Genomic DNA, 23,087 nt, shown 5'->3' with positions numbered 1-23,087 from the left:
AATTGCCAATTAATTTAGTATTATCAGCAGATGTAAAAAGATGAAGGTCATCCGTTGGTCCTTGTGTCTGTTTGACAGACGGACTGAAAAAAAATATAAAAATTTGACACTGTAAGTTTCACAAAGTGACATAAATAAGTGTATTTACTAATTTCATAATTCATTAATGTTCCCACCCTCAGTTTAAATTTATATTAGAAATTAAAAAAACATTCAAAACTGGTGAAATGAGTCAACGTTTAAAACAACGTTTTAAATAACACTGAAATGAAGATGTGTATGACACCGTCACACTCTTAAAACGATCCTCCAAAACTGTCACCAATCATGATATACACAAAATTTGACTGGTATAGAACTCTTAAAAAAATGCTTTCACCACTAGAGATGAACTTAAGAACAAAATATAGAACAGAATTTCACTGTTGCAAAACACTAACAGATCATGACAAAAAATCCCCTGACGTTAACAGGAGGCCATTGCTAGATATCTCTGTATTACAAAACACTTACAGATCATGGAAAAATAACCAGACATTGACATGGTTTGATTTATTGAAGTACACAACACTAACAGCTCACAAAAAAGTCAAATCATTGACAGGAGGACATGACTAGATTTCCCTGGTACAACATACTTACAAACTAAAACATGCATAAACTGGAATTGACAGGAGCACGTTACACGTCTTGCCTGTTAAAATTTACCTGGTACACACTATCTACAAATCAAGATTAATTGCACAAGACATAATCAGAAGGATGTGACAAGATTGCAATGGTATATACCACTGACCACTCAGGATTAACACCAATAGGCACTAACAAAATGATATGACAAAATTTCAATGGTAGAAAACTCAAATTTGATTACATATCGCCAAATATTAATAGGACAATTGACAAGATTCCCTTGGCACTAAACATTTACAACTCACGGTAAGGACAACTGAACATAAACAGGAAAAGACAAGACAAGACGTAAATGATACAAAATACTTACAATTCAGAGTAAACACCGCCGGACATTAACAAGAGGACGTGACAAGATTCCCCTGGTATAAAACACTTACCATTCAGGGTAAAATCCTCCAGACATAAACAGGAAGAAACAAAAATCCTCTGGTACAAAACACCTGCTACTGAGAGCAAAAACATATCTGACACAAACAAGAGTATATAAAAAATTCTCCTGGAACAAAACACTTATCATTCATTGTAAAAATCAACAGGCATAAGCACGAGGAAAAGAAAGATGCCCCTAGAGGAAAACATTTGCCAATCAGGGTAACATTTCGAGACATAAATAGGATGACATGATACAATACACAACTTTAACTGAATATCACTAGACATAAACAGCAGGACAGAACAAGATTTCCATGGCACAAAACACTTATCATCTAGAGTAGACACCACCAGATATAAACAGGGGGATGTGACAAAATATCCCTGGTATATCATCCCTGGTATAAAATAAACTTACCACTTAGGGTAAAATCCGCCAGACATAAACAATAGGACATGACAAGATTTCCCTGGTACACATTGTGTTACAGATTCATGTGGTATTGTTGGGGTAATAAAGTAGGGCTAAAAGATAAAAACATTTCATAAGAATTCTTATGTACTGAAATTTGATTAAAATATATTCATATAATTTTCAATGACATGTTATAAACTGGTCTGTAACTTATATTAATAGCAAGTTTATCTTTTGTGTCGATGGCATGTCTTATATTTCTATAATAGATACACAAAGCTTTGTTTACATGAGGAATACAAATACAGTTTGTGTCAAAGACGTATAGGTATGACGGCTAAGAAATATAAAAGTAAAAAAGCCTTATCTTTTTTTTTAATAGCCGAACAAAGACGTATTTAATTTATTTTAATTAGCTGACAATAGATAGGATATAAGTCTAAATTGAACATTTTAAACACACACATACATACCTGACTTGTTTCCACTTTATGATGATAAGAATCTGCAAAAGACAAGAGTTTCTTGATTAAGATGAAAGAAGAATGTGTCCATGGGACAAAGATTTCCCCGCTTGTAAATATGAAAAGTCAATGTACTAATTCAAACCTATTGACGTTTTGTTTTTCTTTGAAACTTAATTAACTCCACTTTCCGCTATATTGATGATGTTCTCTCACTCAAAAATTCTAAGTTTTGGTGACTATGTTGAACGCATTTATCCCATCGAACTTGAGATAAAGGATACAACAGATACAGCCAAGTCTGCCTCATATCTTGACTAACATCCAGAAATTTACAATAAGGTAATAAGGGTTGGTTGAAAATAAAACTTTACGACAAAAGAGATGATTTCAGCTTCCCAATTGTTAACTTTCCATTTCTATATAGCAACATTTCATTAGCGCCTGCATATGGATTATATACTGTAGATTCATTATTATTGGTGGGATACCAATTTTCGTTGATTTCAAGGGTAAAGTTTAACCACGAATTCAAATATTGAACAAAGTACATATTTTCTATAGGCTTGATTGCAAACTTTGTCAAAACCACTAAATCAAATATCCACGAAAAAAATGTTGTTTTCTCAGTCCACGAAAATTAATACCAACGAAAATTAATGAATCCACAGTATCTCCTAGTTAATACGATATTCCAGGGCTTGTATTTCCTACCATGATTTCCTTGATAGATGGTTGCTGCTCACAAGGAAGCTATTAAAACAAGAGTTTCAAGTGGCTGAAATCATCCCTTTGTAAATTTTACGGACGTCATCATTACAGAATATCTGTTTCACAGATGACGGCGGATATGTTCTAATTGTCGTTACCACAATCCCGTCCTCGTTTCCCTGAATGTGACCTACAAAATAAGGGTTATCACCGGGTTTGTACTCTCATGATCAACCCGACGGATACCACATGTGGAGCAGGGTCTGCTTACCCGTCCGGAACACCGGGGGTCAGCCCGGTTTTTGGTAGAGGTTGTGTTGCCCAAGCGTTAGTTTTCTTTGTTTTCTTTTGTGTACTGTTGTTTGTCTGTTTGTCTGTTTCCCTTTTTTTCTTTTTTTCTTTTTCTTTTTTTCGCCATTGCGTGGTAAGTTTATTTTCGATTTATGAGTTGGAATGTCCCATTGTTATCTTTCGCCTCTCTTTTAATGATATTTGTTTCTGTATGTTGTCATTAGAGATTCCTCGGGGTTTTTAATGCTCTCATTGTTTAACGACAAACAGTAATGGGATAACTAAGAAGGATTTAGGTGACGCCACTCTTATTCGAACTTAATCTTGGTTTGATGGTAATAAGCATTGTGTATAAGTTTCATAACATTTTGTTGAGGCAAAGTTAAGTAATTTATGTTCTATTTTTTATTATTTTTATTGCATGGCGGCCAACAAAACACACATACTTTACAATAGACACCATAAGGTTCATTCAGTATAAGGACAAGGTTCACTGTAGGTCAAATATTGCCTTAAATTCCAACTTTAAGTTGGTTCTTAAATGGATCTATTTCCGTAGCCTTACATCTAGGTAAAATAAATCTATTCATAAGAGTACATTCTAGGCTTCAAAGTTGTCACAGTTTTGATAAAATACGATGATTTTATGCATACCTCGAATCTAAAAGCTTGAGGAAAGCCTTGTACGCAACCTACGTTCTAAAACATTCTGTAACCAAAATATGCTAATGATGATAATGAATCCGTAGGCAAATAACATTTCTTGAGCAGGGGCCAAAGCCACTCATGCTAAAACTCTTAAAGAACAAGGTTACAACACAAATAATGCATAATTAAGGGGTCATTACTTCATTATTATTAATGTGCAAAAAAGAGACTATTTTGTATTATAAGTAATATCGCAATTATTTTTATGTAAAATTTGTAGTGTTTTGGCATGATTAATAAAACATCAGCATCTTCGAACAAATTTGGCAAAACCAGGTCTTTTTCAATTTCATTAAACAATGACAAATAAAAATGCAACGGTCATTACATTGCCAGATTTACCTGGAGATCTTATTTCAACCTCAAAACAAAATTCATCGCTAGTTGTCCTGAAAACAGAAAAAGAATAGTATAAATATAAATAAATTGTGAATCATGTAAAGCTGCCGACTAAACCTACATAAGTTTACAATCTATCATCAGTCATCAACCTGAAAGAGACGAAATCAATCTAACATTCTCATCTGATATGGTTACATAAAATCATCTGCATATCTTTCCTGAACCATCTATCGTTCTATAAATGACACAAAGTCTTACATTTTGTATCAGCAGACATTATATGTCCTACAGTTTACTGGAAAACTGAAATGCTATTGACATGCTTATAAGCTATAAAAATATCAAAAGGTTTCAGGATACAAATGATTCATATTTTATTGATTTCATACATTTCAGTGTTTTATCTTTTCGCAATGTCATAAATATTTCAACATGAAATAAATGGAGAATGTGTCTATGGATCACAAATGCCCCCGCTTGTAAATATGCATGAGTCAGCTTCCACATACAGATGCAGGATTCACGTAGTTAAGACCGTTTTGTGATCATAAGTATTGTGTATAAGTTTCATAACATTTGGTTGAGGCAAACTAAAGTTAGAGAACGGAAACGAAAAATTCAGCAATTTTATAAAGGGGCATAACTCATGAACGGTAAAAGTGACGCCACCCAATTTCGAACTTGATCTGTGGTTTGTGGTAATAAGCATTTTGTATGAGTTTTATAACATTTAGTTGAGGCAAACTCAAGTTAGAGAACGGAAACCAATTTTGGGGACGTTCGGGACGGACAGACGGGATTGACGGGACGGTCAGGACGGACGGAACGGACATGGGTTACACTTAATGCCCCCTCCGCTACGGCGAGGTTAAAAATAAAGTAAAGTCATTGAATAACAAGAGGCTAATTAGAACTTGTATCGCTCAGCTGGGAAAGATGTGCCCTTTAGATACAAATTTTTACCTTTATTGGAATCAGTTATGTTATTTTCGTAGATAAGAACGGTAAAAGTGACGCCACCAAATTTCGAACTTGATCTGTGTTATGTGGTAATAAGCATTGTGTATGAGTATTATAGCATTTGGTTGAGGCAAAGTAAAGTTAGAGAACGAAAACGACAAATTCAGTAATTTTTATGTTTATAAAGGGGCATAACTCATGAACGGTAAAAGTGACACCACCCAATTTCGAACTTGATCTATGTTTTGTGGTAATAAGCATTGTGTATAAGTTTTTTAACATTTGGTTGAGAATCAATTTTGGGAACGTTCGGGACGGACAGAAGGACAGACGGGACGGACGGGACGGACAGACGGACGGACGGGCCGGACGGGCCGGACGGGCCGGACGGGACGGACATGGGTAACACTTAATGCCCCCTCCGCTACGGCGGGGGCATAAAAATAAAGTAAAGTCATTGAATAACAAGAGGCTCATTAGAACTTGTATCGCTCACCTGGTAAAGATGTGCCCTTTAGATACCAATTTTACCTTTATTGCAATCAGTTATGTTATTTTCGTAGATCATGTATTGCTGATAATTTTGCATTCAGTGTGTACGTATCTATTAAACTTTTCGTGCCGTCATTTTAGGGCAATAATTACTTAAGGAGTCTTCCAATAGTTTCTAACAAATTGGCATGGTTGTAGCTCTTGAATGGATGATAAGTTTTGCTACAATTACAGTTTTGCCTATTACTATTAGTGTTCAAGATATTTTGTAAAATTGTAAAAATTAGCAAAAAAATTGTTTGAAAGACAATAACTTATATTTGGTCTCATCCTTTGATTTCAGCAGAGTAGTTTTAACCCTAATCGTCATTGAAGAGCAATAACTTTATTGGGAGTCATCCAATGTTTTCGGTCATATTGGCATTTTTGTAGAACTTGAATTGTTTATCATGTTTGCATTCACAATTTCTGTCCGACTAAAAAAATCAGCATTTAAGGCAATAACTCCTTGAGTCATCGAATACTTTTTTGTGCAAACAGGAAGTAGGTAGTTCTTGACATTCTGAGAATTTTTTATTCTGTCAGATTTTTACTATCTATTATACACATCTAATGCATTTTTATCCATATGTTATATTTTAAGCAGTTGAGGCCATGTTTGACAAAACAAAAAAACACAAGCTTTATTCTAGAAACACACAAGGATAATTTTATCCAAGATTGCTTGAAATTTGTTAAGTAGAAGGAAGAAAATCTTCGAAAAAGTTTACGACAACGACGGACGAAGACGCCATACTCCCGGTGATAGCAATAGCTCACGTGGCCCTATGTTCCAGAAGAGCTTAAAATGATTGATCACCAGACAGCAGTAAATTCCACTTAACCTCAATGTAAAACTTTAAAGACATATTAATAGTCACTTCTGAAAACTCTTTTACTTAGCAAGTTCTTAACAAAAGGACTGTATCTGTGTCAAAATACCTACTCTTTAGTATCGCCTGTTTGTATACAGGTTTTGTATACACCAGTTGTTGTACCGACAACAATAAAGAGACACAGAAAGGTACCAGGATTATGGGGATCTTGTATTATTATTGTTCCTTTGGTTGACAGTCCTGCGTCAATATGGCCATGTCTTACTGAAGGTGGTCTGTAAAATGAATATTCATATTTGTAATTCATATAATGCATGTTTTTAATTCTTTGCGTTCGATGTCACAACTTATTGTTTTATCTACGAGAGAGGTAGTTTTTGGCAATTGTAATATTGTGTCTAAAATCATTGAAATCATCAATTGGGGAAAAAAATTAATTGTGCATTTTAGGATTCAAAAATATGTTAGTTAACATTCCATAATAAAATAAACTTTTTTTCACTGGATATTCATATATCCTAATTCTGCAGCCCTTCTGAAACCCAAAGAAATGTGGTAAGCAAAACATCTATCTAAAGGATTTATAGATAAATAACCCAATTATTAGAATAATTGAATCATTTTCTAATCTCCCCATTGTCATACAAGTGGGAGGTTTAGCTAGCTATAAAACCAGGTTTAATCCACCATTTTCTTCGGAAAGTACCTCTACCAAGACAGGAATATGGCAGTTGTTTTTCACTTGTTCCTTTGATTGATAGCGTTTATATTTTTTCAGTTTTTATGGACTTCCCCTTTTTGAATTTGCTTGTATTTCGGGATTTTTGTACAATTTTTGGAATAGTTGAGATATTCTAACCCTACAATTCAAAACCAAACTGCATAATTGCCACAAAAGCTTCCCACATGCATGATGCATGTAAGCATCATATTTTTTATTGCAAGATGTTCGCTGCATGCTAGAAGATGATTGCAGCATTTTCTTCGGGCAAACTGCGTGTATGCAAGACTAACATTTTGCTTGTCAAAGCTTGTTGCAAATAAAACTTTTTAATTCTCGATTTCAAGATGCTCGAGGCAATCTAGTAGATCATGATGCGGCTGCATGCGCAAGCAAACTTCAAGCAAGTCAATGGTTGCATGAAGGTAGTTATAGATAACATAACATATTTTGACTAAGATGTTATATGTTAAACTTTAGAGATGTCATTTAAGATGTCATCAGTGTTTTGGCAGCCATGCTAGGAATAAATAAACTCATAGATACCAGTATTAAAATTTTATACGCCAGACGCTCGTTTCGTCTAAAAAAGACTCATCAGTGACGCTCGGATCAAAAAATTATAGTAGCAGACAGAAATGGCAACTTTATTTTGGTCATACTTGAAAAAAAACCATGCATGCTAACATAAAAAGAGAGGCGAACGATACCAAAGGGACCTTCAAACTGATAAGGTGAAAATAAACTGACATCGCCATGTCAAAAAACAAGATAAGACCAAAAAACAGTATACAACACACAAAATATTAAGACTGAGCAACACGACCCCCACCAAAAAACAGGGATGATCCCATTTGCTCCGGAAGGGTAAGCAGATGCTACTCCACATGTGGCACCCATCGTGTTGCTTACGTAAGTACAAAAACGATAGGTCTAAATCAATGGGTAACATTCGAGGAAAAGAGGACGAGATTGTGATTACGACAATTGGAACATATCCGTGGTCATCTGTGAAACAGATATTTCATAACAGTCAACCAACTTGTGACGGCGTCCGTAATGCTAAGATTAGAAAAACACAAAAGTTCATAAGACAGTAATGCTCGTCATCAATTTGATACATTTTTTTTTACTGTGAGTAAAAACGAACAAATAAAAAAAAAACAGTCTTACAATGCTTAATCTGTCAAATATGTCACTATGTCATTGATCTATGTATTGAAGACCTTCACTTAATATGTTTTTCACAAAACAGCCTTAATATGAGACTATATATTTGGAATATATAACAAATTAACAATTAAATCATTTCATACGTGTACATCATGTGTCCAATACTTGTTAAATAATGCCTGTTTCTAAGGACAATGCAAGTGCCAATTGGGGGTAACTAGTACCTCATACCAATAAATTTAATCATGTAGTACAAGTAGGGCTCACTAACAGCTTGTGGTCGGGTTTGATTCAAAATTTCTTGATAAAGAACAAATTGTTTCAGAAGGGAAGTGAGAAAAAAAATTTTGCTTTTTAATAAAGTAAAACAAAAGTGTTTGTACCGGAAAAAAAACGCATGTACTCCTCCACCAGAATATTTAACCCGAATAAATCAGTCCTTTTATTCTGCTGCTTGCAATGGCTACCTTAACGTCTGAATGCATAGACAATGACAAATGATCACTCAATGAATCGGGATTTACCTATCTCGATAAAATTAAACTGACTGCTGCTGATTGGTCAACTTTCCCACAGAACACCAATCAAAATCCAGGATTCGTGTAGAGTTTTACGTTTGTTAGGATTCAGGCCCTTGCAAGTAGGAGAGATTGATTACAGGGAGGGACTGAATTATTTGAGTTGATGAATGGTCAGTAGCTTACATTGTTTTTGAGGTATAGACACTGCATATATAGCTTGTTTTATTCATGCAGGAAAAATTTGATACGCCCAAAACTGCAATTAAACTTTGAGTATTCTGAAATTAAAGTGCACACCATGTAATCAAATACTAATAGCATTCATCCTGCAATCAAATTGCTCATCCTGCAATCACATCGTGATCATTCTGATATCAAACCATTTATCACCCTGCAACTGAACCATGATCCTCCTGTAATCAAACTGTTCACCCTTCAATCAACACGCTATAATTTGCAATCAAACCACGATCATTCTGCAATCATATTGTGATCATTCTGAAATTGAATCGCAATCACTATACATTAAATCCGCAATCAACCTGCAATCAAATAAGATTGCGGTTTGATTGCGCAACTATTCAACACGGTTCTAGTTACTGTTAAATAGCAAGCAAGTAGCATCATGCTTTGTGCATACTTAAAATGATTGCGTCATGCATGCTGCATGGTTGCAATTTCTGCTTGTGATTTTGGTTTTCAGGTTTTACTATTACTTACTGCGCACTTGATGTGACTGTAAAAGGAATAGAACATTCTTCGTGCAAAACACATACTACTTTCTGTGGTAATACATGGTCTCCTATCTTGGCACCTGGCTGAAACACATTTTACTTTCTTTTACATACAGATGATGCATTTAATCTTATTATTGTCGGTATACTTTCATTTAACACAATTTAAAGTCTTCATTTCTTTCTGACTGCAACGTAAACACACTCATCATTAAATCTACTTCTGTAGCTAATTCTTTACATTTTGCCATGGCAATATTAAAATATATTTTTACAATGGAAATGTGTAAAAAAAACATGGTTATTAAGTTCTTGACATTCTGTAAAACATCCTATCAAGTGTTAAAGATTGTATGTTGGTTAATTGTATCATATGGTTTCAGTTCCATCAAAGCATATTTGCCTACTTTCCCTGCAAGGTTGCCTTTGTTCTCTTAAGTTATATAAACACTACACTTAAGAATGTAGTCAGGTCAGGTTTATGAATTTTTGCTAGATGTTCGGAATCCTTGGGTTTTTTTCCTACTATACAGGGTAAAATATTTAACTCCATATCACCAATTTTTCTTTTCATAGAAGACTTAAATAGCTCATAAAAAGGTCATTACTAAAATGTGAGCAGATTCTAGATTTTTTCCTTACGATATGACCCCCAAATAATGTCGATGTTAATATATGGTAAAAATCCGAATCAGCCTTTTTTCGACATTTTAAAAAAATCAAATATATCAAAAAGTAGTTCCATAACCTATCAATATTTTTAGCTTATTTTGTTTCTTAAATAATGTTTTTCTGACTTATAGTATCAATTTTAAATTCTTGATTTTTTTAATTTCACCTTACTACATCCTTAATAGCTGTAAGCATGTAATCATTTCACGTAATGTACATATTCAAAAGGCTTTGTCCTAGTACAATACAAATAGCTAAAAAGTTTGACACAATTACGGTTTTAATCACCTCTTTAACTGATCAACTAGTAAATCATTTTAGATCATCGCTTATTAATCATGGTAATAATTTAAGGTTGTTAGCATGAAGCATTTGCAGTTTAATAAAAAATATCCTTACCATCAAATTCCAGTGATTATATATTAGTTTGATAACTTCTATTATAATGACATATCATAAGCATTTCGTTCTAAATAGTGGTTTCGTTGCCGTTTTTTCTAACAGGAAGTTGTTAAATGGATATATTTTCTATAGTAATTACTGATTTGCTGATATTCAAAAAAAATTTTATTTTGGCCATCGAACAAGGCTCTGCTTTCTTGCACATTTTATGATAATGCTATATACAATTTAGTACGGTGGTCATCATACGAGTGCATACGACTTTTAAAAAGAAGTAAAGTACTTTGAAAAATTGTACTTATTATTTCCATTTTTTCAAAAAGGAAGATAGCCACAAAATTTGGAAGTACTGACTCATATTTATTGAATGATCAAAACAGACTTTTTTACATTCATAAGCGTTCATTAAGGAAAGACGAAAGATACTAAAGGGATATTCAAGCAATTAATAAAAAAAAATAACAATACCATGACAAAAAACAAAAAACGACCAGAATTAAAACAACAGTACACAAAACACAATATAGAAAACTCAAGACTGAGCACTCGAACCACACGAAAACCCGGACGGTAATCTTTTATATTTTTTATTTTTTTAATTTATTATATTTTATTGAAATTGTTAGTGGAAAACATCAAGTACCGGTACCTTATCCCAGCCTCGTTAACATTAGTAAATAACATATTTATACAGCTGCTCGTTTTTGTTAGTACTATACATACAATTTTCCATACTAAAAAAAGTTATATACCATGTCAGTAATATCAATAAAGGAGCTTACCATTAAGATTATCAAACATATAATTATCTAATATAACAAATGCACAGGTTATGAAAAATATATAATTTGTGTTGTTTTAGTAGTAAAATATAAAGATATATAAGATACGTCTGTAGATTTTTTTAATTCAAATAATGAACGAAAAACAAAAAACAAAAAACAAGAAAGATAAAAAATAATTGAAAGATAGATAATCAGATGAATTTCAAAGAAATTTAAAGTTGTTTTGTTTGTTTTGGTTATTTATTTGCACAGATGAATCATGTAGTTTTTTCTCATATAAGAGACAATATATCATATGACAATTCTATGTCTATTAATTTATGTACACATATACAATGTAAAAAATAACTGATCATTCACTGAAAAGGATGGCAAAAGCATTCCAACTCTGAACAAAAATATCCACTCTTTTATTTTTAACAGCAATTAATTTTTCAGTGCTGTATAAAGATTTTATTTTACTTTGCACTGCCTGCAATGTTAAAGCTTTCTTAAAATATTTGCAGTTGAAAATATATTGTTTTATTTGCAAATAAATCAAATTTGCAGCATTCCCCCTAAATGATTTTGTAATATCCCCAAACATAAAATGTTTTATGGTAAATGGAACACTTTGTTGTACCTAGAATATGATGATTTATTCTATATTGTAACCACTACAGTTTGGTATTTTTTATGACTACAAAAGGTAATTTGAAAATTAATCTCCACTCATTTTCATCTACATTTAAAATTTGATCCCATTTTTTCTGACCCGTTGAAACTATATTAGTTCTGATTAATAGTGAATACATGTCTTTAGTTCCCCTTGAACTTTTAAAACAAATCTTGGCAAATGAAGGAATAAATGGAGTGACTAGTTTATAATTATCAAAAACATAGCCCTTTCTTGCATTCTTTACAGCAGAAATTATGCTGTTGTATTTTATAACATTTCTGTCAATTTTAAATGTTTCTTCTAACTGTTCCAAACTGAGAATTTTTCCAGCATCTGATACAATGTCATTAATGAAAAATATACCTTTATTAAACCAGTTTTTATAAAATACAGGTTTATTTTCTATTTTTATTCAATTATTCATCCACAGTGGGCTTGACAAAAAATATTCCCACGTATTGTTTTCTTCTTTATCAATAATAATGTCCAATGCATGGAAAACATCATGCCAAAATTGATTTTTCATATTCACTTTAATGTTTGACAGATAACCATATCCAAGTTTAAATAATTTTTTCTTGATTTATTATGGAAAATAAAACATTTTTCCATTTATTGTCAGATTGGAAAAGTTTTCTTACCAATGTAGATTTGAGGGCTGTGATAAAGGAGCTAAGGTTGATCATTTTCAATCCACCTTCACTGTAAACTTTTTGCAACAGCTCTTTCTTGACTCTATGAACAGGTGAATTCCAAATAAATTTAAAAATAAGCTCACTGATCTTTTTCACAAGTTCTTGATTTCGATTTGGCAATGTAATTATAAGGTGATTAAGGACAGGTAAAATCAGAGTTTTCACAACTGTAATTTTACCTATTACTGTAATATTTCTTTTTGACCATATCTTAAATAGATTTTTTATCTGCAAAACCCTCTCATTATAATTAATGTTAATAATTTTATCAAGATCAATATCAAAATTAATACCCAATAACTTAAAATATGTTGTACCCCAGGATAAATTTCTGTTTGGACAAAGTTAATCACTATATTATTTTTTACTCCCAATCCAAACTACCTGTGTTTATATTTAGCCCTGAAAGTTTTGCATACCAATCTAATTCATTTAAAGTTTCATTTAAGGACTGTTCACTTCCATCTAAAATAAGTGAAGTATCATCTGCAAACTGTGATAACTTATGTTCTATCCTAGTCACAGTTATACCAGTAATATTTCTATTCCCCCGTATGCGACGAATTGCCAAAATTTCTGCACAAATAATAAAAAGGTAGGGTGATAAGGGATCCCGTTGTCTACAGCCACGTCCTATTTGAAAAAAGTCTGAAAGATTTCCCCCCTGAATGACTGCAGATGAGATATTATTATAAAATACTTTAATCCAGTTAATAATAGATTCACCAAAATTAAAAAAATTGCAAAACTGACACCAGAAAGTCCCAAGATAGAGAATCAAATGCTTTTTCAAAATCAATTAAAAGCAATAAACCTGGAATGTTATGTTCTTCTGTATACTGTAAAAGATCATAAATCAAAGCCAGTTTGATCTAAATCAATCAGTTTGTCTAAAACTTTTTTAAATCTACTAGCAATTACCCCTGAACCTATTTTGTATACAGTATTCAGCAAGGAGATAGGTCTCCAATTTTTGAGTAAATGTCTCGGTTTGTTGTCTTTTGGTAAGCATGTAATGATTCCCTGCCTTTGAGTTACTGATAAGTGTCCTAAATTTGATCCATAATTTAAAGATTTAACAACAAAAGATTTCAAATCCCTCCAGAAAAACTTAAAAAATTCTGTTGAAAAACCATCTGACCCTGGTGATTTATTATTATTCATTTTCTGTAATGCTGGCTTCATTTATAGTTATCTCCCCTTCTATATTTAACTGTTCATCCACTGATAATTTATTAAAATTTAAATCTTTCAAATCTCTTTCTAAATCACTCAGTTTACACCCATTGCCATATTTTTCTCTAGTTTTGTATCAATTTTCATAAAAGTCTTTTGTCTCCTTTGAAATATCAAATTGGTTTGTAATAATTTTACCGTCATCCTTTTCTACTTTGGAAATTATTTTGCTTGTAAATTTTTTTTATTCAAGACCACAAAAATACTTTGTAGGTTTTTCACCTTCTTCAATCCACTGAACTCTAGAGCGTATAAATTTACCCCTAATCTTTTCTTTTCTTCTACTTTCTAATTCTTGTTTTTTAATTTCTAAGTTATGTACTAAATTTTCTTCTAGTGTAGCTTCTAATATTCTAATATCACATAATAAATCTTTTTTCTTTTTTATCCCTTTGTTTTTTCTTGTAGCTTGAATAAGAGATGGTTTAACCTCTAATTTCTAACAACAAAGTTTCAAGAAACAACTAACTTTTTACAGTAAAATGGAGATCATCATTACAAATCTCATGTATATTTTTAAAATTATAAACCAATGCACCATACTGTTTTTTAACATCTAAAAACTTATCTTTAACAATATCTATGTATTCAATATCATAAAGTAATGAACTATTGAATTTCCATAGACCTTTACCTCGAACAAAAGGATTAAATTCAAATTCTAAAACTACCATGGAATGATCTGAACGATAACTAAGTTCGATTTTACAATTTCTTAAATTTGTCAACATACAGTCTGGAATAAGAAAAGAAACAAGACGTGCTTGTTTGAATGGTGATTTTTTTCTCCAAGTGTATCTGTGTAGATCAGGAAACAGTTCTCTGAAAGGGCCCACAAGGGACCAGTGCTCTATAATTTCAAGAACTTTATCTCTGGCATTGGAATTATTAACATGTAAATAATTACAATAATCAATGCATGGATCTAATACTAAATTAAAGTCACCACAAAGTATGTAACTTTCATTTCCAAAATCTTCAATAACATTCATAATCTGATCATAAAAACCAGGACTATCCATATTAGGTCCATATAATGACAAAAGTGTAAGTTTCTGTTTATCTATTATAACATCTAATGCTAAGTAATTGCCATTCAAGTCTTTTTTCTCTTTTAGCACTTTAAATTCAAAATTATTATTAAACATGATTGATACGCCTCTTGAATTAGAGGAAAAAGAAAGATAAAACATTCAAAACCCCACATTGATCTGACAGCATTCTCAATTTCAGTAGTAAAATGCGTATCTTGTAAGCGGTAAATATTATAATTTTCTTAACAACACTATTAAAGAAGCGAACAATAAGTGGACTTGGCTCGTGTACAGCTGGTAACCTGTGTATTGCCGCAACATCCCTTTCTTCTAAAGTAACATATAAATCTCTTTTTACCATTTCAATGAAATCCTTATGAAGGTTTTGTCTGTCTCTCCTTGGAAAGTTAAACAACTTGATATTGTTTTTTCTGGAATATTGTTCGTTGTAATTGCTGCTCAAATTGGCTATTTTGGCAACTTTTGCTGTTTCTGCTAGGTCAGTCTTAATAGGAGACATATGAGAGGACACTGCTTCAAGTCTCTTTTTCAGATGCTCATTTTCAATAGATAGTGCCTCTGTTTTCTCTTCCATCTCTTTTTCAATTTTTGAAATTTTATCGTTCACTTTTTTTCCAGTGATGACTCAAACTTACTGAACAATTTCTTCACAATTCCAGTAACAAGATTTTCTAAGTCTGAAGTCTTGACAAGGTCTTTTGTAATGTCAATCAAATCATCTTTTGTGGTTACATCCCTAAAGATAAATTTTATTTCATCAAGGTCTTTTTGAAAGTTAATAAGACCTGATAGATCAAGACTAGTGTTTGAGTCATTAGAAACTGCAGAGTGAGTTCTTTTAGCCTTAGGTTCTTTATCATCTTTGTTGTCCTTTTTAGCTGCCAATAATGTCTGAACACTCCTTACTGTTCTACTATGTGTAGGTTTAGTGGAAGTTTTGTTTAAAGTATTACTTACGGTAATCTTGGGTGCTCCGGAATGGTAAGCAGATCCTGAAAAACGGTCTAATTCGATGGGTCACCATTTGTGGAAAAGAGGACGTGATTGTGGTTACGACAATTGGTACATGTCCGTCGTCATCTTTGAAACAGATATTTCATTACGTCAGCCAACTCGTTATGGTGTGCACGTGCGTAAAGTTTTCGAAGGGACGACTTCAACTTCACCACTTGGAACTCATAGTTTAATAGCTTCCTTTTAAGCAGCAACCCTCTATCAAATAAATAGTGATAGGAAATGTAAGCTCTTGAATATCGTATCAACAAGGAGATATTTACTTCATATGTTGGCGCTGCTGGAATGTTGCTACATAGAAAAGAAAAAAACTGAGTGATGATGACATAAAAGTTATGCATTTACCTGTGATTGAGGAGCTGTGAGTGAATTACCATGATCTAAAAAAGGTAAAATATAAAATATTCAGATCTATGTACTATTTTTCAACTGAAAACACTACAGAAAACTCAAAAAGTCTCATTGTAACGCAAACATATTCACTCTCCAAGATGTTTTTATATCTGTAAAAATGGCGTTAATTTTTTATTAATTTGAATATCTGAGAGAAGTAGAAAAAAACTACAAGTTGGATTTTCATTCGAGTCGAAAATACTGGCAATGACAAGAAATGTTATATTGATCTAGATGATCGGAAAACATGTTTTGCTGTATCAAAGATGAGTGCAGTCGTAAAATTTCATTGACATTACTTTCTTTAGAATAAAAGAAATCGAAACGCAAGTCAAATTAGGTTGGACATACATATTTACATACAATTGAAATCTACGAGCCTTGAGGTCATATTTAAGGCAGGGCACGAGAACAATTTTAAAAGGATGTGATAAAACACTACCATACGTATAGCTCACTTTGTTCCTGAAATCTATAGACACAAATTTAGAATAATAGTAAACGGTGAAGTGGACAGATTATCATTTCCCATTATAACAAGATGATCATCTGTTCTAAATCAGTATGAATAAAAATCATGTATAACCTTCTTGTACTTACCAACTTGACATGTAGGTCCAGAATATCCAGATGGACACTGACAGAATCCTTTATTTCCTTTGCCGTTGCAGAAACCTTGGTTCATACAAATCAATCTGCTACAGGGTCCTCTAGCTAAATTATGAGTAGACATGAGTATGAATAACATGTATTATGCTACTTTGTAGCCTTATCATCTATTTTTAATTCTTTTTTTTCAGTCAATGTATTGGCATACACCGTTTGTTATTTCGTAATATCGGTGGAATTTATTTGATGTTCTCTTCTACTGACTACTGATATATTCAAACCTGAAATAGTTAAATAGATATAGGAAGATGTAGTATGAGTTCTAATGAGACAACTCTCCATCCAAGTAACAATTTATAAAAGTAAACCATTATAGGTCAAGGTACGGCCTTCAACACGGAGCATTGGCTCACACCGAACAGCAAGCTATAAAGGGCCCAAAATTACAAGTGTAAAACCATTCAAACGGGAAAACCAACGGTCTAATCTATATAAAAACGAGAAACGAGAAACACGTATGAACTACATAAACAGACGACAACTACTGTACATCAGATTCCTGACTTAGGATAGGTGCAAACATTTTCAGCGGGATTAAAATGCATGGTGTACGGGAAGTACCTCTTGATATTCATTTCATAATAAAATCTTCGGTTTCAAAGAATAGTACTGTCACGCGGGACCACACGAAAGGAAAGCTTACGAAAATTCCCATGTTTTCAGAACATTTTCTCAAAATATTTAAGCTACCGTCGAACAAGCTATTTAAGGTAACTAATTGTTTAAGATATCAACGCCTTACTGGTTAAACGTTACACTTCAGGTACAGGTATATATAAATGTATACCACAACCCCAATTTGTCAATGGCTCTTTTGTGCCATAAACAATTATATTTTCAGTTTATGAAACACATTTTATAACCTGTGAATACATTGGCAATATTATCCTTTTTGGTTTTAGACAGAAAGATCTGCAACGTTTATGTTTGCCATAAAACTAATACCAAAGGTTATAAGTGCATTATTGATACACATGGTGAGGGGATCCGCCTACACAATTTGGGGGTGATCAACACAATTTTAAAACTTTGTGGCATAAACGTGACCAGTGATCAGGAAAATATCCGCAAACCATCATTTGGTAAAAATCTACACTGATTATTTTTTAGTTCCTGATTATAAAGATTTTTCATGAACGATTTATCACGATTTCTAGCATGGTAAACAATCAAGATTTGAAGTTTATTTGGAATTTAAGCTGTTTCCTCAGGCTTGAATGTAAAAGTTATGAAAATCGCAATCATGTTGAATGAATGTTCACTTGGAAAATGGTTCTTATGATTCTTATGAAGAAGAAAAAAACATGTTCTTGTGTGTTGTTACGTTGATAGATGGTAGACTGATGTTACAATGACCAACTAGTTGTTAAAATCAAATCAACAGTGTCAGTTGTTCTAACATAAGAAAATGTCTTGCTGGTATCTTACTAATTTTCTACTTGCAAAAGAAAGTCCAAGAATCATGCAGTGAAAAAGAAAGGCTCATAAATTAACTACCAGTATAGTTAGATAAAGAATAGATATGACACCATTTCGAGAAAAAAAATCTATTCAAGCAAACACGGCTTAGACAATTATAAACCTTGAAAATGTTGTCACAAAAAACCCATTTCTATTTTCAAAAGTTGGCATGTATGATCGAAATCTATCTTCTTTATCAAAAAATATTTCTATCATCTCATGTAGCCATTTTCGGCCAAAGAGAAGGGACAACATTTTAGTTTCAATAGAATAGATGTTATATTACATCTTTAGTTTAATGTTATAAGGCAAGTTGCAAAAGAAGTCGTCTAAAATATATGTTTACCATGTAATGTTTCTTTGGTTATCATAATACTGTAACACCTTTTCTCCCCTTCTCCTCTACAAAAACAAAAAGTAAGTTTATATAAAATGAATCATAAGTTTTGGTTTTCTGGTCAATAAATATATTCAAATTTGGCAATCTAAACAATTATATCAAATACAAATTAACTGAATTTCAAGGAAACTGAATTATAAATGTTAATTTCAGACAGAAGGAAGATATATGATAAACATTAATCATATTTGTGAGTCTTGTATAAATAAAGATATAAACTTTCTGCCTCACTAACCGTTTCTTGCAGAAGTTAATTGCAATTAGTTATCTATTTTCATTTCAAATTCATTATGATTAAAAAGAGAAATAGAGTATACTTCAATGAGACAGCACCTCGACAACAAAAAACAACAAAACTAATATTGTGTCTATACCATCGTCGAACAGTGCTGAAAAACAGTTTTCATTAAATGAAGATTGGTAAATTTTCAAGTGCAAAAATTTCCAACTATTGTCATGGGTGCAACCACTCAAAATGCATGCTTATGGCAGTTCCCATGGTACTGAAGAAAATTGACACATTAAAGAATAATGTGTCTTTGTAGTCTGAAATCAGATACAATCAATTCAAGTAAAAAGTGTAATGTATGTACGGTAGTTTGCTCAATAAACTGCAGTTAGGTGATTCACAATAGACAACTACAGCAAATGGTGCTAAACCATAGAAAATAATAATTCCAGTTTGCCCCAAAGGTGCACATCTTCAAACCAGCACTATGTACTCTCTATAGCATTCTATTACAATAAAAGCTTTTTTAACATATGCAACCGGAGAAAAATAATGCAAATCTATCCATAATATGCGGTGCACGTCTTCTATCTGTTTATCATCGCTGTGTCGAGTGAGTAAAGTTTGAATAATGTTGAAGGAAAACTGTTGGGGCTTCTCATGACACAAAATAGTTACCTCCCATGTGTTTTCAAACAGACAGACAGAGTATAGTGGTTTATTGACATTCTCTTACCTCTGGTGGTAACAAATATATCGACTTTAGGTCAACCGGATTCTATACAGTATGTATAACTATTAATCACTTAGAGCCTAAACGTTGTCATACATTGTACTAGTTTTTCGTTAAGATCTCAACTTTCCCCCGTTTCAAAACTAGATCAATGAACTAACAAACGGCACGTAAAAGAACAAACTATAACAATTGATACAGGAGGAGCTCTTAAACTTGACATAAATGTATAAAAGATAAATAAAACACAATCACAAAAACATAAAGAAATAATATGTTAAATGATTCTCACAGACACTGAAAGCAAACTCAAGTATTTATCAACCTGCTGATAAAATCGTGTATTTCATATACTACTGCTTTTTGTCATACAACCATTGTGTAATTTATATGTAGTAATTGGTATTTGTAATTCAACAATTGTGCAAAAACAGTATTTTGCAATGCGCGTTTTGTGTGGTGACCGCTTTATATCGAAATGTAATTTTGTCATCAGCTGACATATACTGTAAAAATATGAGCATACAATTTAACTTAATATATATCTTACCCATGGCCTTGTCTACTTTGTTCAGGAGGAGTAATCAGTGTAAAACAAACACTAATTGTCCTTTCTATATCTGTGTGTATTGATACGTCAGTAGAACATGGACTTGGGTCTTTATCTGACTGGAAAACAAAGATTCCATCTAGGGCTTTCATATCAGACTCTACTATTGGGCTGAAAATAGACGTTCATAAATCACTTAAAACCTTTACTAAACTCTTCCATAGATATAAAGATTTGGTTTTGAAGTTTGGTTGTACCTGTAGAAAACTTATTTCAAACGGGGTAGCACATCCTAACTTTTACGAAGATGTTGTTTACCGAGTCCGAAATTTAGAAACGATCCGGCTAAACTTATCGATCCTTTGTATAAACGGTTAAAAGGTTACCAATTCAACAGTGTAATGAGATCTTTGAATATTGTTTTTAGTAAATTAAAATCAAACTAAATATTATTTGTATATACATATGCATATTCATGGCTCTACAATCTGTCGATACCTGTATTTTAGCATTGCACAAGGTCATGTTTTTCTCTGACTGTTTGTGACGTCTTTACACTAAACCCATTGGATACTGGATGTGTACTGATTGATATTTTAGTTTTAGACGCATGATTTTTTTTATTAGTTGTTATTAGCTTTGAACTAACTGTCAGTAACTGCGAGTATTCTCAGATCTGTACTTATTGTCTTTTTGTTGTGGGGATGTATAAGTACCCTGCCACGTCCACTCTGCGTTTTTGTTACTTTTTTGTGCTATGTATTTATCTGATGAGTTAAGCCCTTTTCAACTGATTTTTATAGTTTGTTCATATTTTATACTGTTACACCACTGTCCCAAGTTAGAGGGAGGGCTAGGATCCCGCTAACATGTTTAACCCCGCCAAATTCTGTATGTGCCTGTCCAAAGTCAGGAGCCTGTAATTCAGTGGTTGTTGTTTGTTGCTGTATATCATATTTGTTTTTCGTTCATTATTTTGTTCATAAATCAGGCCGTTAGTTTTCTCGTTTGAATTGTTTTACATTTTTCATTCGGGGCCTTTTATAACTGATTATGCGGTATGGGCTTTGTTCATTATTGAAGGCCGTACGGTGACCTATAGTTGTTAATTTCTGTGTCATTTGGTCTCTTGTGGAGAGTTGTCTCATTGGCAATCATATCACATCTTCTAATTTTTATAGCTACCTTACAAAGAAGTATTGTTTAGTGTAAATCTGTATTTGTTTATTTAAATTTTATCTAAAACATCGTATAATCTCATAAGTTACTAAAATAATTCTGAAAATTCATTGATTTATAGAGTAAAAAATCAAAAATTTCCTTGGGATACTGATTATTTCCAGCTCTATCATTTAGTATTCAGAAATTCATCGTCCACTCGATCCTTATCTATGAGCTAAAATACAAATTTTTATTTCTGACTTGGAATTTTTTTTTTTTCATTTTCTATTTGAATCTGATTATATAATAAAATGATCCCAAGTTTTTTTTTTTTTTTTTTTTTTTTTTTTTTAGTAAATCATACTTTATTGATAGTTTTGACATTTGTTAGTGGATACATCAAATACCGGTACCTTATCCCGGCCTCGTTAACCGTTAGTGGTATATAATCAATTTGGTTAGTACTTGTTAGTTTATTTTATCTGTAATATATACATTTATAAATTATAATATATCCAACTAATACATTATCAATATAGAATGATCCATATATTTGAATAGAATAGAAAAATAAAAGAATAAATAAATAAAAATCACAGAAATTTGGAATTTTGGAAAAAGCAAACACAAAAAAAAAAACAAAAAACAAAAAACAAAAAGATATATCTTACTTACAGCATTCATAATACAGCTTGCAAAGGATTTTTTTCAGTTATTTTCGTAAAGGCAATAACTAAGAGGAACATACATGTAGTTATAAACATAGACAAAACATCAAGCATACATATAAACCAACATATAATAGTATTAAATCATAACATGGATGGTGATGTGGATAAGGTAAAGAAATGTAAGTGAAAGTAGTTCCAGTACACAATGTACCTATTTTTTGTATAATAAAACATTATTCTTCTAATATTGGAAGCCAGGGGTCCCAGCAGATATTGGCCATATGAAAAGGGTTTCTTTTAAAAAATATATTCTTTTCTAGTGCCAGAGATTCTTTGAGGTAATTTTTAAGTCCTGTAAAATTTACCTTATTTTCACAGAGTTTTGTTCTATAAATATAGAATTTTGTAAGGAGTATTATTAAGTTTTTTATCATATTATTTCCTTTGTTACCGGTACTTAAATTTCCAAATAAAATAATATCTATATTAAATGGAATTAATATTTGTGTTTGGTTATAAATCCAATCACCAAGTTCAATCCATAAATCTGAAATTTTATAGCATGTCCAAAATATGTGCTCAATATCTTCAATAGCTTCATTACAGAAAGTACATTTATCTGTTTGTTTTATCTTAATTTTGAATAAAAACTCATTTGTGCCTATGATTCTGTGTACTATTCTGTATTGGAACCAATGAAGTTTAGAGCTTTTTGTGGTGTAGAAAGACATATTATGCACTTTTTTCCAATCAATTTTTTTGTTTAATCTTAGAGACCATTTATCTTCACAGCTAGGCCTTGTACTATTTTTTTCTAATAAAACATTA

General features: G+C 32.2%; 2 long non-coding RNA genes across 2 annotated transcripts in view; one reads left to right on the top strand and one right to left on the bottom strand.

Moving 5' to 3' along the window:
• The window catches only part of LOC127737694 (uncharacterized), a 221,441-nt gene that overhangs the window by 112,754 nt on the left and 85,600 nt on the right, over positions 1–23,087 (top strand). The gene's annotated exons all lie outside the window — the stretch shown is intronic.
• LOC127737699 (uncharacterized) lies at positions 16,283–18,910 on the bottom strand. The gene is made up of 3 exons (XR_007999769.1): positions 18,862–18,910; positions 16,986–17,099; positions 16,283–16,372 (listed from the first exon to the last, which is right to left on the bottom strand). It is a non-coding gene; the product is annotated as an uncharacterized LOC127737699 (long non-coding RNA).

Source organism: Mytilus californianus, unplaced genomic scaffold, assembly GCF_021869535.1.
Source record: "Mytilus californianus isolate M0D057914Y unplaced genomic scaffold, xbMytCali1.0.p SCAF_4, whole genome shotgun sequence".
NCBI classification, from domain to species: domain Eukaryota; kingdom Metazoa; phylum Mollusca; class Bivalvia; order Mytilida; family Mytilidae; genus Mytilus; species Mytilus californianus.
Note: the sequence above shows the minus strand (reverse complement) of the source record. Positions and strands in the feature narration are given on the sequence as shown.